Source organism: Podarcis cretensis (assembly GCF_951804945.1).
Source record: "Podarcis cretensis genome assembly, chromosome: 12".
NCBI classification, from domain to species: Eukaryota; Metazoa; Chordata; class Lepidosauria; order Squamata; family Lacertidae; genus Podarcis; species Podarcis cretensis.
In genome coordinates, this window is record NC_137181.1 from 29,083,422 (window position 1) to 29,099,449 (window position 16,028).

Genomic DNA, 16,028 nt, shown 5'->3' on the forward strand with positions numbered 1-16,028 from the left:
GAAAGAACACTTGTCTCAAGCTGCTAGACACCATGGGTGTCAGGTGTGCATGCAGGTGCCAGGCCCTGTGACCAGGCCTGGGGCCTTCCTAAGTTTGTTCTGAAAAGGCAAGGCACAGCCTCACAGGTGAGGCCAATTGGTAACTAACAGCACCTGGTGGCAAGAGCTGGGAAGGGATATAAGGTCAGCATTTCCCTTCAGCTCTTTGCCACAGCAACACATTCCCTGCCTTGCTGCGTTTGGTTCCTTGATTCCTTGCTCCTTGGACCCCTGCCTTTGTGACTCCCAGCTCTCTGACCCTCAGACTATTGGCTTCCCGACTCCTGGCTTCTGGACTCCCGTTCCTGCTCCCATCCTGCCATCTTGCCCCTGGTCCTAACATCCCCAGCCATGACTTCGATCGCCCGTGAACCAGACCGTGACAATGGGACTGCAAAGCAGCAGTGACTCATGTGGTAAAGTGAGTCGGCCTTCTAATACTAGTGTTGCTTCAGGAGAGCTGGCCCATCCACGAGGCAGACTGAGACAGACACCTCAGGTGGCGGAATGCAAGGGACGCCTCTGCAGGTGCCCACCAGCTGGTTTTTGGAAGTTGTCACTGAGCAACTGATGGAAAGTCCACTCTGGCCCTTTCCATCAGGCAGAGGACGAAAGGTTGTGCCGTTTGTGTTTGAAATTTCCTGGGTTTGGGGTCTCATTGCAGCCTGTTGCAAGCCACCTTGAGAATAATTCAGGAGCAGCTGGCATGGTGCTGGGTGCTCACCCTCTTTTTTTTAAAATATTTTTATTAAATTTTCACATTTTATAAAGACAAACATACACACATAAAGACAAAGACAACACGTATAAAATTTCATAACCTTACTTTCCTAACCCCAGTTCTTGACCTCCCCCCACCCCCCCTTCATACATCCTAGTTCAGTTACATTAACTCAGCAAATTCAAATCTCTCATCCATTGCATGTTATTACTATATATATATATATATGTTTTTTTTAAAAAAAACCATTTACTTGGCCAGATTTTACTTATCCAATTTTCTTATAAAACATTAAAGCCTTTTCTAAGGTCGACTCGAGTTCCTTCCACGAATTTCCCTTTAATCTTAAAAATAGGTCATAATAATCAAACACAAAAGTCATAAAGATTTAAAAACAAGTTCTCCTTAAACCCCCCCCAACCCCGGTTTCTGTCCCTTCCAAATGTCCCCCCATCCATAACAACAGTTTTTAGCCTGGGTTCCTCACATCTGAGGCCTTTAAGTCCTTGTCAGTCTCTCTTTGCCGATCTTGTTGGTAACCCTCCTCATTGGTCCTCAGGTTTCGGGGAAATTTCAGCTCAGTCTCATCAGAATTTCTTCCATCCAAAGTACTTGACACCAGCTGCTGCAGAAGATCAACCAGTCCATACTCAAATAGGAAGCCCCAGTCGTATTTCTTATTTCTTTTAAAATCAGGTATTCCAGATGTTCCAGGGGCTTCCTCCCTCCTCTTTCGCATCTTTCGCAGATTTGTAATCCAAGGGTCTTCTTCTTTGTATTCTAACAATGTAGGCTTGTGGTTGGTAGTCTCCATCTGTACTAGCCCTTGCTCGCTCTCCCCCTGTTCCGAAGCTATCTCTTCTGATTCAGCTGCAGATTTTTCCCCAGTCAAATCCATTGTACCTTCAGCAGAGTCATTTATTTTAGAGTTCAAGGTTATGAGTTGTTTACTCATGACCGTAGTCTGCTCCTCCAGTTTTCCCACAAGAAAAAACATTCTTTCTAGCTCTGCCTGTAGTTTTCCATCTGCAGCCATTGCAATGTTTCAATGTTTCCCCTAGGGGGATTCTAGTTACTTAATAGTCTTTTCCAATAGTCCTTTACTTTGTTATTTCCCTACTTTGTTTCCAACCACTTTAGTTCAAATGTAACAAATTAAGTCCAAAAAGTGTTAAATAATAGAGTTTTTAACTTTCGCTGCCCGTTTGACAGCTCCTTTGACAGCTGTCAAACTCCTCGTTCCTTATTCTCCAGCTCACATAAAAGGACACCCCCGGGTCTGGGGGGGTTCAAACAAAAACTTCTAAAAAACCACTCTTACTCTCCAGCACGCATCTTCTTCTGTCAAATTCATGCAAATCTTATCTTTTACAGAACACCAAGGAAAGAACTCTCCACCTTAGTTCTCCGATCTTTGCTTTAAATTTTCTGTAGGCAGGGGGGTGCGGACTTCCCTTTAGCACATCCCCCGATCGTGCCGAATTCAAGGATAAGCTTTTTAGAGTCCAAATTCCAATCTACTCACGGATTAATTAAAGTCCGAATTTCAGGGAAGAAAGTCAGCGGTCTCCGGCCATGGCTCGCGGCTTCGCTCCACTGCAGTAGCGGTCTACTCACAGCACCACGCCACTCCCCGTACCCTCTCCGCAGCCTTTAAAAAGGCTCTTCGTGGGTCGGGGGGCGCTTTAGGTGCCCGCCGAGTCACCAGGTCCGCAGGCTTCCGCGCCTGCGGTTTCTAAGGGTCCCCGCGTCGCCGTCGCGGTGAGACCCGTTTGCAATGGAGCCGATTCCCTCCGGAGCTCGGAGGGAATCCGCCATTACTCGGATCGCGCTAACCCGGAAGTGGGTGCTCACCCTCTTGACACTGGTGCTTACCAGGCAGGGCAGGGCAGCAGCGAGGTTAGGGCTGCACAAACACATCCAATGGAGGGCCGGCCAGATTGGCTTTTGCCAGTATGCAGGCACAGCCCTGAACTCACCAATGCCCTGCCCTACCCTGATAAATGGCAGCAGTGCCACTGTCAGTCAAGGGGCAATGTGGTAAATCTCCAACTGGAAATAAAGGAGCACTCGCCACCAAACGGGATTGGCACGGGGAAGCAGGAATACTGTAAATGGAGGTTGTATGGTAAGGCCAGTTAGCTTCAACTGGCTGCCTTCCATATTTTGTTGAACTATGTGGAGAGAAAGAGAGTTAGTAGATGGCTAAAGAAGGCTCTAGACCTCTTGCTGAGGGGCTTGGTGGGCAATTGCTGAAAGTCTTGGAGGGTCTGTTGTAGCAATTGTAATGTACTGTGCTAGATGCAGAGCTCATATACTTAAAGCACAGTTGAAGCATATTTCCCTCCTCAAAGAATTCTGGGCATTGTAGCTAACTCAGAATTAGTTATCTTGCCACGGAGATCACGTTGGGAGGTTTTGATAAGCCTTTAGCTGATCCCTTTATGCAAACTAAGGCCTTCTCAATCCAGCCCGCGGACAGTCCGGGAATCAGCGTGTTTTTACATGAGTAGAATGTGTGCTTTTATTTAAAATGCATCTCTGGGTTATTTGTGGGGCATAGGAATTTGTTCGTCTTTTTTCAAAATATAGTCTGGCCCCGCACAAGGTCTGAGGGACAGTGGACCAGCCCCCTGGTGAAAAAGTTTGCTGACCCCTGCAGTTCATGCTATTGCCTTTGCCAGAGCTGGTGCGGTTCAGCAACTGCAAACACACACACACAAGATGAGTTCTGTGGCACCTTGAAGAAGATCAGACTTTTCCATGGCATCTGTTTCCGTGGAGAAGAAATCAGACTTTGTCAAGTGCATGACACTCTCTCCTCAGCTGGTAAATACTATTTGCCAACAACAGACGATAACACTTCGCACTCCTTCTCAGATTCTTATGCCACGAAATCAATTTACCTCATAATTAATCTGTAGCTCTTTAACAAGGTGCCGCAAAACTCTTGTGCTTGCTTCTGTGCGTGTTGGTTCCCAGCAGGCGCCTGCTGCCAACAATCTCCCCTCTTCCCCCACCCATGAAATATTTGAGGGGGCAAGCCCCCCCAGTTGAGGGACACTGTCATTCAAATGGTGTGTGTGACCATGTCATGCACCTGGGCTTACCTGCCCACAAATCTTTTAATCAAGTTGGCACCCCTGCTCCCCTAGCCTTAAGCCCAAACGGAACATAGGAAGCTGCTTTACTGTATACCTAAGTCTGACCTTTGGGACCCGGGTGGCACTGTGGGTTAAACCAAAGAGCCTAGGGCTTGCCGATCAAAAGGTTGGCGGTTCGAATCCCCATGACGGGGTGAGCTCCCATTGCTCGGTCCCTGCTCCTGCCAACCTAGCAGTTCGAAAGCACGTCAAAGTGCAAGTAGATAAATAGGTACCACTCTGGCGGGAAGGTAAACGGCGTTTCCGTGTGCTGCTCTGGTTCGCCAGAAGCGGCTTAGTCCTGCTGGCCACAAGGCCTGGAAGCTGTATGCTTGCTCCCTCGGCCAGTAAAGCGAGATGAGCGCCGCAACCCCAGAGTCGGCCACGACTGGACCTAATGGTCAGGGGTCCCTTTACCTTTAAGTCTGACCTTAGTGCTGCCTACACTGGCTGGCAGCAACTCTCCAGGGCTTCATACAGGGGGCATTCCCAGCCTTCTCTGCGATGCCAGGAGTTAGATCTGGGCCCTTCTGCACGCCAAGCACATGCTCTGAGCTGCCGCTTCCCCGCTGGCCTAGGGCGGAGTGCGGGGACGGCGAGGGGGCGGCAGGGGGCGGGCCGGGGAGATGTCAGTGCCAGGGCCCAGGCTGGAGGGAAGCGGCGGCGGCGGCGGCGGTTGCTGGGCGGAGCCAGCCAGGCCGGCGTGAGGCAGCACATTTCTCTCCGCGGCGGCAGCAACAGCAACAGCACCGCCAGATCTCACGCCGCGAAGCAGCAGCAGCAGCAGCAGCTCCGTCACCATCATCTTCCCGGGCAGCTGGAGCCGCCCGGGACGCAGCCTCGCTCTCTCCAGCGTCTCGCCTGCCTCGGGGGAAGGCTGCACGTCCAGGCTAGGATTGCCGTGCCAAGGTAAAATGCGGAGCGGGTGCGCGCGGGTCTCTGTGGGTGGTGATGCCAGGCGCTCTCATGCCCTTCAAGCAACGGGGGGGGGGGGGGGAGAGAGAGATGCTGCAGCCCCCCCCGTCCCCTCCCTCCCTCCGGGCTGCAGAAGACCTCTCGGCTTCTCCCGTGCAACCCGAGACTTCCCCTCCGTCGGCAGGTCTGGGCTTCAGTCTAGTTCCAAGAGCATCAGCTGGCAAGGGCTTGGTGGGCGGGAGTTTATTAGAGTATTGCGGGGTTTATTTTTTATTTTTTCCGATAGGAGCAGATCGCAAAATCGTGTGGATTTTAATTCCCGGGGGCGCACCCAAAGTCTTCAGGAGGCGCTGCTGCCTGCCCCCATTCAGGAGAGAAATAATATGTCATTGGAGGGCTGAGGCATCCTTAGGTTGGTCTTATTCTGCTGGGATGCAGCCTATACTGGCGGGAGGGACTCGGGACAAGATGGCTATTCTAATTCCCCCCCCCGCGGGAAGAAGAGGATTTTATCGGATTTGTCACTGCTTTGAAATGTGCAGTGCCTCAGCTTCACAGCAAAAAGAAAAAAATAAAGAAAAAAATGCCTCCATATTTTTGTGCGTTTCCAAAACCAAATACCTGCTGTGCTGCTGAGAGAGGAAAATGGAAGTGCTGCTATTTTGGGAACGCCTTGGTTTGGCTCGGCACTGAAGGGGTTAAAGCAACCAGGAAATTAAAATATAGGCACTGGGTGGGAGGGTGGGGGAGAGAGAAAACACTCTCAAACAAGTCAGATGGGTGACCCACCAAGTAGGCAGGATGCAACAACAATATATATTGAGTTTGAAAATGAAATTCCAAAGAAGATGAATCTGTGAGTGAGAGGCCATTTTTTCCATTAGCAAGTTTCCCAGTGCAAGTCTATACACATCTACTTCTGATTCCTTTCATCAGGTGTAAAACCCATTGAGTCCAATGGATCTTTCTTCCAGGGATAGCATTACAGCCTTGGTCATGGATAATGTTTTTAGCTTCTTAGAAGCCCAAAGCTTTCAACTTAACAAGCTAACGTAAAACCTCATTTAACCATTAGAATCCTATTCAGACGTCTGTCTCTTGGATCATACATTCTAAGCTTGGAAAAGAGCAACGCTGTGTGTGTCTGCTTGGAAGTAAGCCCAAGTAGAATTTCCTCCCAAGGCCAACACGACACCGGTCTTGGATTCAAAAGATACAGTTAGGGTGATGGAGACCATTTGAGGCATTTAAATGTTATCCTGTGGCCTCCCCTTCCAGAAAAAAATATCTGGAAAGAACAGGACTTATGGCCTGTAGCAGTTAATTTGGTGGAAAGAATTGAATAAGGTGCATCTTGATTAATCTCAGTAACCTCATGAGGGAAGAAACTGTATTCAGGAAAGTTCTCTTTTCTGTTAAGGCGGGGGGGGGGAACCTGTGATCATCCAGATGTTGCTGAACTATAACTCCCATCACCCCGTGACCATTGGCCATGCTGCCTGGGGTGGACAGGAGTCCAGCAATAGAGGGTCAGGCTAGCTCCCCAATATTATGGGCTTGAAAATCCTACCCCTCAAGTCATGCAACTATCCTTCGTTTGCAGTCATTCACTGGCCTCACTGCACTGCTCAACTACATGTCAGGATCAATATTGCATATACTTATAGTTGCATAGCTATAGATCTATAGTTACGTTGAAGTATGCAGTTTTAATCCTGGCATTTTGAAATCTGCTACTCCTTTGAAACGGGTTGTATGTTTTATGGCTTATAGCAAGGATGAGAAACCTTTATTGGTTTTGGGCAGGAGGCAGATTTTTATCTCTCCTCCCCTTTGGGCCAACTTTAACAGGTGGGTGGGACAATCCATCAGTCAATCATCTGGCATCATAGTGACATCGAATGATTGACAGGTGTCAAAGCACAGTGTTTTCCAAATGGGCAACAACCAGCCGGGTGTCAGACGCTTTGGAAATGCAGTGCAAGGGTCATTGCAAGCTGTATAGTGCAATCCATCCTGGAGTCTTTAATTGAGGGATGGGTTGGAAGTTTTATCTTTGAAAAAGTAGCAAACTCAGTCTCTTGAGGGTGGATCACTATGTAGCCAAAATGGCATGATCTACTTGCAAAAGGGATATTGCCAGGCTTGTGGAAGTCCAAGGTTTGCGGAAGTACATAATAAACACACACAAAACACAGGGGAAGAGCATCTGTTCTGCATGCAGACGTCCCAGGTTCAATCCCTGGCATCTTCAAGGTAGCACTAAGAGACAGCCTTGTTGAAAACCCTGGAAAGCTGCTGCCAGCCAGAGTACGCAATGCTGAGCTAGATGAATCAATGGTCTGACTTGCTTCGTAACCCCTAAGAGGAGAGGCTGACCCACAAAGTGGTCCATGATAGCAAAAGACTGACTGATAGTGTGTGTGTGTGTGTGTGTGTGTGTGTGTGAGAGAGAGAGAGAGAGAGAGAGAGAGAGAGAGAATGGAATGGAGTATCCTGGACAAGGGCATGGCTGGCTGGAATCCTGAACAGGTGCACTCTATGTTGTTTTGGTATAGGTCTCATTTGTGTTATTCTAATAGACCTCCTGGAAACATAGAAGGACTCTGGATTTGGGGCAAATTTGGCTGTTGATCCTCAAAGAGTGAAAGCAGGCCAGGGAAAGCTGTAGAGCTCTGGCACCCACTCTCTGGAGCTGGTTTTAGGCAGCAGTGGCCTTTACCTGGGCTCGGGGTACCAGAGGATCAGGTGACATTAATGCAAAGAAGCCATGCACACAGCAACACTCCCATCTAACCTTTAAAACTGCTTGAGGGTTATGCAGTTGCATGTGGTTCCTGTGATAAACACTGGTTTATTTTGATCAACTAAAAGCTTTTTATGCTTGAGGACCTGATGAAACATGTGCCAGGAGTGCAGCAAAGCAGGATAAATTGGGCCGAATGCACAAGCATTGTGCTTGCTCATGCTAAGACCTAATGAGCCAGAAATCCTTGCTTGTTGTGATGTGCGAGCACTGCCATTGCCTTCTTTGAAACATAGAGGCAGCAACTGTATTCTTGGTTATAGAGCTGTCCTTTCAGAACTAGCTAGGGCCAATCTTGCAGATCGATTACTGTTGTTCGCACCCATCTGTGTTGGGAGACAATGGAGGAGTGCACCTTTGCGGTGGGGTCAAATTATTGGAAAGTTGCAGGACCTGCTGTGGCTGTAGAGACTGATGTAGGAAAAATCTTTTCTTGCAGCTGGGGCAGATAAAGGCGTCTGGGCATGCTGCCACGGTGTTTCTCCTCTCTGCGCTCCTCCCAGCGGTCATTCCTCTGGTCAGTGCTATGGATGCATGACCTGCCTGTCTGTCTCTAGGCACTGTGGCCATCTGCAAAGGATTCCCGCATGATGGGGTTGTCAACCTTCACGTTATGTTTGCAGACATCTTTATAAGAAGAGTTGGTCTGCCAGTGGGTCTGGTGCCTGAAGCCAACTCCTTGTCCTTTAGGATCCTGCCATCTTCCATTCTGTGGACGTGACCAAGACAGGTTGATTGCTGGGTGCCTAAAAGCAGTGCTGAGGAAGCTGTGCCCCACATATGTTGTTAGACTCCAACTCTCATCAGTCCCAGCCAGCATGTCCAATGGTCAGGAGTAATGGGCGGTACTGGTCTACATACCAGTTTGCATAAAATTTGCATATATATGAGAATCTAGGAAACTAAGATAGAGAGTGGATCTGATTGGATCTCATCAGCATTGTGTCTTGCATTGCATTCAGTTGCCCTACAAGCAAAGTTTTGTTTAAAAAACCCCATTATTTCAGTTTTGAGTAGGAGTTGTGAGGCCAGCCACAAAATACATGGGTCTCAGATCGTTCACCCCCACAACAAAACCCTGCAGCCAAGGCATCATTTGATAGTAGAAATTACAATGTGATTATGCGAATTAGCCTGAGGAATTGCTTAATTTGGTTCCTCTTTGTCCTCTTCCCAATTAAAATTAAGAAAAACTAGACTGTCTCAAGCTGCATAAGTTACTTGAAAATGGAAAGTGTTCTTGAACATCTGATTAAACTAAAACAGTGGTGCTCTTCAGGTGAACAGTGCATCCGTCACAACAGGGTTAATAATCGTGGATCAAATGGTCAGCTGTCATGACAAATCATGGCTGAGCATTCTTGCTCCGGACACATGGGAATAGGAATAGGAATGGGGGTCACACACAAGTTGAAGGGTTGCAGCAGCTTGTTCCTCTACACAATTGTTACACTAAACCATGATTTAGCATGACATATTAGCATTACTATTTATTAAATTTATATAAAATATGTATTTATAAATTTATATAAATTGTTAACTCAGCTGCTGTCTGCATGGGAAATCTTATGTGAGGAACATTTTATGCAAGTCTCCATTTCAGAAATCTCCTACTCAGTAACAATTCCCCATTATGAATTGCATGCTGAGGTCTCAATATTTTTTTGCACATTTTACATCATAAAATCAATGGGATAGATCAGTTTCAGAAAACCATTAACTCCACTTGATGTGCTTGTCTGAGATAATAGTTGCTGGAACAATATTTAAAGTTCTCCAGAGATTGTTCCTGCTAGTGACAATAATGGCAGTGACTTCAACATGACTGCAATTAATAAGTCTATGGTGTGGTCCAAATTATCAACTAAGCTACCTGGAACTGTGCAAATTTAGGTTGTAATCTTGTGCACACTTGCTTTGGAATGCGCCCTATTGAACACAGGCACTTAAAAGGTTTGCTTTGTAAAGATCTTCAGTGTTCATACTGAATCCCAGCATGCCATCAGATCATAACTGCCAATTTTTCTTGTTCCATGATGCTGCACATTTCCATTTCTACTTCTTTGTAATGTTGCTTCAGATCTTTCAGATAATATGTTGCTTAGTTCTGAAACCATAAAATTAATTTTCCTGAAACATGAGAATACACCTTTCCATATGATCATCTCTGTAGCTGGAAAACAGGGAAGGCTATCTTGATTAACCTGCAGAAGATTTGATGAACACACTATGGACTTTAATTGATCTGTATAATTTGGGTGATGGAACAATATTTAATCTCAATTTGGCTATTGTTAAATTTTGATGACATCACAACACTGCGTTGTGTATGTTCATTTCAGTTCCTGGGCAGAGGAGGCTACAAAACCTTAAAATACAGTGTGTCCCTAAATCAGGACTGGTTGCTTGTCATAATTTATACTTTCCCTTGTGCTGGGTCCAGCTGTTGCTCTCATGCAGTTTGTTTTTTCGTTCTTAAGTAAGAAACTTCACAGTGTAAAACTATAAACAGCAAACTGTTCCACAGCAAAGTAACATTCCCCCCCCCCCTTTGGTTACAATGAGAATAGAATATACTTTTCCAGCCCCTTATTGCTGACGCCAAGAACTGCAGATTATAATGAAGACCCCACAAGTACTGCCTTATAAATGAAACCCAATCTTCATAACGTCTGTTTATGAACTTGCTTGCTAAGAGTATTTCCAGGGGCAGGGTCTTGAGTTTTTTATGTAGTGTAGGAAATAAAATGAATCCCCTACAGTGAAATACAATTCTGGTTTCACTATCCCTGTGATCACAAATAACTGATGAATCAGCTGCTTTGTTACTGTTGGTTTCTAATGCTTATTATACCAATAACAAACTATGTACAACTTTACAGGACTTTCCCATGTTTTTGATTAAGAAAAGCGTAACTGCAGGCAACGTAAAGCATACAAGCTTGTAAAGCATACAAGCTCTTTGGATCTTACTTTTGTAATGTCTTCTTCAAACACAAAAAGTACAGTAGTCTGGGAGTTTTCCTAATCATTTGACCTACAATTCTAGATATTTATCATAGAACTCTATTCCAATACCTCTCTGCTTGTGGCCATTGCTCCCAAAAGTGCACATCAGTTCCTTTCCCCCACATCCTTTCCAACAGTTTGGGGAGACAGACTTAGCTGTACATAGTTCCATCTGTGCCACATTTCCACAGGGTTCTTCCAATTGTATGCTGACCACAGATCTCACTGGCTTTCTGCTGCTTTGGAGTTACTTCTTCCCCCAAATCTTTCCCCCAAATTATCTTGGTACCCATTACTGTTTCCACTAACATCAAGCATATTCAATTTGCTGTTTGTTCTAAAACCTTTGTTGCCAACAGCCTCGTTTTAACACCCATGATCCAAAAACATGGAAATACATTCCACTCAAAGCAGTATGACAAAGGTTCCATGTCATTTTTTGGGGTGGGGAGAGGAGCGGATTAGAACGCCAGTAGTCAGCTTAATAAGGGACGCGGGTGGCACTGTGGGTAAAACCTCAGTGCCTAGGACTTGCCGATGGTATGGTCGGCGGTTCGAATCCCCGTTGCGGGGTGAGCTCCCGTCTTTCGGTCCCAGCTCCTGCCCACCTAGCAGTTCGAAAGCACCCCTAAGTGCAAGTAGATAAATAGGTACCACTTTATAGCGGGGAAGGTAAATGGCGTTTCCGTGTGCTGCGCTGGTGCTGGCTCGCCAGAGCAGCTTCGTCATGCTGGCCACGTGACCCGGAAGTGTCTCCGGACAGCACTGGCCCCTGGCCTCTAGAGTGAGATGAGCACGCAACCCTAGAGTTGGACACGACTGGCCCGTATGGGCAGGGGTACCTTAGTCAGCTTAATGGGATGCGGGTGGCGCTGTGGTCTAAATCATTGAGCCTTGGGCTTGCCGATCAGAAGGTTAGCGGTTCGAATCCCCACAACGGGGTAAGCTCCCGTTGCTCAGTCCCAGCTCCTGCCAACCTAGCAGTTCGAAAGCACGTCAAACTGCAAGTAGATAAATAGGTACTGCTCTGGTGTGAAGGTAAATGGCGTTTCTGTGTGCTGCTCTGATTTCACCAGAAGCTGCTTAGTCTTGCTGGCCACATGACCTGGAAAAACTGTCTGCGGACAAACATTGGCTCCCTTGGCCAGTAAAGCGAGATGAGCGTCGCAACCCCAGAGTTGTCCGCGACTGGACTTAACTGTCAAGGGTACTTTACCTTTTTTAGTCAGCTTTGTGCTCTCCTTCGCATCATCCCCCCTATCCAACATTATAACTGATTTTATTTAGATAGCATTCATTTAAAAACATGTTTACAAAGTATAATCTGAGAAGCACATGCAAGAAGGGGATGGGTCTTCCTAACTTCCACCTTCCTAGAATGTTTTCTGTGTCTGTTAACAAAGCCTTCATTGAACAGACAGACGATGCATTCAGTTTCCCCATAGTGGGCTTGCATTGTACATGTAGGCCATCACTGCAGGGATCAATGAGGTTACCAGGTCAGCTGTTAACTGGGACAACTATGAAACTGTTATTGATTTTCTAAACTGCAACATCTGCAATTTTTGCATTGTCTAAACAAGGTAAAGAAAGAGAGGTAACATTCTGAATTGTGAATTACGGTATCTATGGAATCTTTATACACTAATAGCAAACTCATTTTCTGAGTCTGAATCCCTTTTCTGGTCAAAATGGCACAACCCAAACAGAAGAAGGAAGTAACAACAGGATTTTTGGGTGGTGGGGACAACGATCCCCTGCAGAGATATAAAACATCCTTAGGAAAAACAAACAAAGGGAGTGCACTCAGCAGTGGCCTATTGAGGACTGAATATGTCCAGAGGCATGGCATGCTTACTTTTGGTTGGGGGCAAGGAGATTAATGGATGACTATGGAGATGGTGAATAGAATGGGGTATACTGGAAAAGGGCATGACAAGCTGGCTGGAACCCTGAACAGGAATATGGCACAGGGCAGCGTTTTGTTGCAGGTCCCACTACGGCTGCACTCATAGAATCATAGAATTGTAGAGTTGGAAGTGATCCTGCGAGTCGTCCAGTCCAATCCCCTGCAATCCAGGAATCTTAACGAGATCATATATGACAGGTGGTCATCTACAACCTCCTAAGGGAGTCTCTTTTACTATCGTACAGCTCTTACTGTTGGAAAGTTCTTTCTGATGCTTAGTCGTAATCTCCCATCTTGTAACTTGAATCCATTGGTTCAAATCCTCTCTAGAGACCACAAGCTTGCTTCATCATCCATGTGGCAGACCTTTAGGTATTTGAAAATGGCTATCACAGCTTCTCTCAGTCTCCTCTTTTTCAGACTAAACATACCCAGCTCCTTCAGCTGTTCCTCATAAGGCTTGGCTTCCAGACCCCTGATCACCTTGGTCACCCTCCTCTGCATGTGTTCTAGCTTGTCAATATCCTTCTTAAACTGTGGCACCCAGAACTGGACACAGTACTCCAGGCATTTATTGCATTGGTTTAACTGAGGTTTTTATTTGTTCTTAATTAAGAAACTTCACAGTATAAAACTATAGACAGCAAACTGTTCTACAGCAAAAGAGTATCATATTTATTCTTTTGTTGCAATGACAACAGAATATAATTTTCCAGTCCCAATTTCAAACGTTTTGGGACCTTCCAGCTATGAGCACTTGCTGCTCACCATGGAACATTTCTGAAAGTCACACATCACAGCACCAATCCACTTCATCCTGAGGAAACATAACCATAAACCATTGAATTGCATCTTTTCCTTCACAGATGGCTCTTAGATGCGCCATCAGAGGAAGGGTGAGGGAGTAGGGTTACCATATTTCTAGAATTATTTTGCCCCTTTCCCTGCACCTCCCCACTCCCCCAACTCTCCTCTAGAAGGAACAAGTATGCTTCTGAATACCAGTTTCCGGGATCCACAAGTGGAGAGAGTGCTGTTGCGCTCATGCCCTGCTTGAGGGCTTCTTATCAGATTGGCCACCATGAGAAAAACTGAGGCTGCTGAAGAAGTGAGAGACCATCTTGGCTGTGATTCCTAGAAGACCTGCTCCTTGCCTTGCAGGTCTCTTCCAACCTGGCCTGGGAGGGCGGGGCCCGGACTGACTCCAGCTGCAGAAGCTGAGGATGCCAAACAGAATCTTGAGCTGAGATATTGCTTAGGGGTTTTCGCCAGAGGGCAAAATGGTTGTTGTTAATTTTTTGCACCTTTATTTGGTATCTTATGATTAATGTGAAAATTTTTCAGTTTGGTTGTGTACTTTTTGGTGTTTTGTTTATTGCTTATGACTACTTTTGTTATGTTTGTAGTTAACATATATTTGTTGTCTGCCATCCTGAGCATGGTTTTAACTTAGGAAAGGCAGCATACAAATAAAATGATTGATTGATTGATCAGGATGCTGGATTAGACTGGCCTTTGGTCAGATCTAGCCAGTGTCTTCACAAGTTCCTATAATGGGGGTTCCTCTGGAACAACATGGGAGGTGGCATAGGCGAAAGGGGCTTGGCAAAAATCATTTCCCTTCCATTCACAGAAGCCACCACCAGATCAAAGACTCTTCCATGAATGGACGGCACACCCATTGGGCACAACCCATTAGCTCTGCTGGGAGCTCATTAAAAAAACAAACACTATTAACATTTTCAAACTTTTTGAACCAAATGATCCGAAATCCTTACAAACACTACAGCGTTTTAATTATGATGAAATGGCCTATTCTTCTATTTGGCAAATGTCCACAAATGCTGTGTGTCACGCTTTCACTGTCTTCTGAGTTGTAGGAATCAACAGTTGTGCTGATGAGACAGAATGGCATTGTGTGGAGGACAAAAAGGGTGATGTCACTGTGCATTTGTGCTGAGACGGCCTGTGGGAAAACTGTGCCATTCTTTCCCATCTATTCTCCGTCTATGGAGGAAGGCAGATCACATTACTAATGAGGAGGTGGAGGGAGGGAAGTGCAGAGTCTGGCTGATACTACATAGTAGATCTGTGTAAATACTCTAAAACCACAGACTGCATTCCAAGCAGCAACTTCATGCTGCCATTTAGAATCACAGCCGATTGAGTAACAAAGGCTGAGTGCTCACCACACATTTAAAGCACATTACTTTCCACAATGAATCCTGGGAAGCGTAGTTTACCTTGCACAAAGCTATAATTCTCAGCACTCTTAACAAACTACAGTTTCCAAGATTCTTTGAGAGGTGGAGCCATGTGCTTTAAATGTTGTTGCTGTTTAGTCGTTCCCGACTCTTCATGACCCCATGGACCAGAGCACGCCAGGCACTCCTGTCTTCCACTGCCTCCCGCAGTTTGGTCAAACTCATGCTGGTAGCTTCGAGAACACTGTCCAACCATCTCGTCCTCTGTTGTCCCCTTCTCCTTGTGCCCTCAATCTTTCCCAACATCAGGGTCTTTTCCAGGGAGTCTTTAAATGTACACAGCCTAAAACAAGGGTGGGGATCCTTTGTCAGCCTGTGGGTTGCATTCCTTGTGGACTATCTTATGGGTCAGTGGATGTGACTCTTAGGTTCAGTAGGCTATAGTCCAGCCATGCAAAAGTCAGAGGTTCCTACCTGTACCTATCTACATCAGGCATGCAAGGGGTGTTATAGTTCGACAACACAGTCCAGACAGTCAAGAACTACACCTTCTCTCTGCTTTCACATGCATGTGCGCGCACGCGCACACACACTGGTGTCACTGGGAAATGGGTCTAGGCACCCTACCCCTAAAGCTATGAGACACTTGTGTCAACGCTGCAAGTGACAGAATCCAACTGTAGATGTATCTTTGGAAATATCTTCCTGCAAAGTTGCCAGCACAGTTTAAAAAGTGTAGCAGCAGATCTAGTGCATGGAAGAAATTGCATACTCTTCAAGTGTCCAATTCTCTAAGGACAGTCCTGGAATTACAGAAGCCATCCTGGTTTCTGATTTGATCCCGGAATGTCCCAGTTTTCCTTTTTCTTTCTCTCCACGTCTCGGAGAACAAGTGGTGCAAAAACGGAGTCCTGTTCATACTGAAAATAAAATATCTGCACAAAATGAAGGAAATGTTGATGCTGGCATACAAAGCTCTTGCTATAATTTTGAAGGGAAGTGTAACCAATCCACTTTAAATTCTTTAATTGGAATGCTTCAGCGGCCAACCACTTTTTAGGAAACGCATGGAGTGTTTATTTCTTTATTGTAAATTGAGCCTTTCACACTCTACTCAGAACTAAGACCCAATGAGTTCAATAGGATTTACTGTTGAACTTTTCCTGATCGTTCTCAGTTTCCATTATTATTATCTTCCAGCTAATTTTTTTTTATTCCATTTATCTGCTGAAGGTGTTGTACACAATCCCTTCCCTCACATATTTTTTCTTTTCCTGATGTA

At 45.9% G+C, this 16,028-nt stretch overlaps 1 protein-coding gene across 9 annotated transcripts in view; it reads left to right on the top strand.

Moving 5' to 3' along the window:
* Positions 1-16,028, top strand: part of DYNC1I1 (dynein cytoplasmic 1 intermediate chain 1) — a 240,409-nt gene that overhangs the window by 39,430 nt on the left and 184,951 nt on the right. The window contains exon 1 of one of the 9 annotated variants that reach the window (XM_079948164.1): positions 4,530-4,812. The exons of 7 other annotated variants lie outside the window; for them this stretch is intronic. The gene's annotated coding sequence lies outside the window, so the exon portion shown is untranslated. Of the gene's footprint in view, positions 1-4,529; positions 4,813-5,110; positions 5,231-16,028 lie in introns of those variants that run through there. One more of the 9 variants, XM_079948165.1, reaches the window with a different exon arrangement.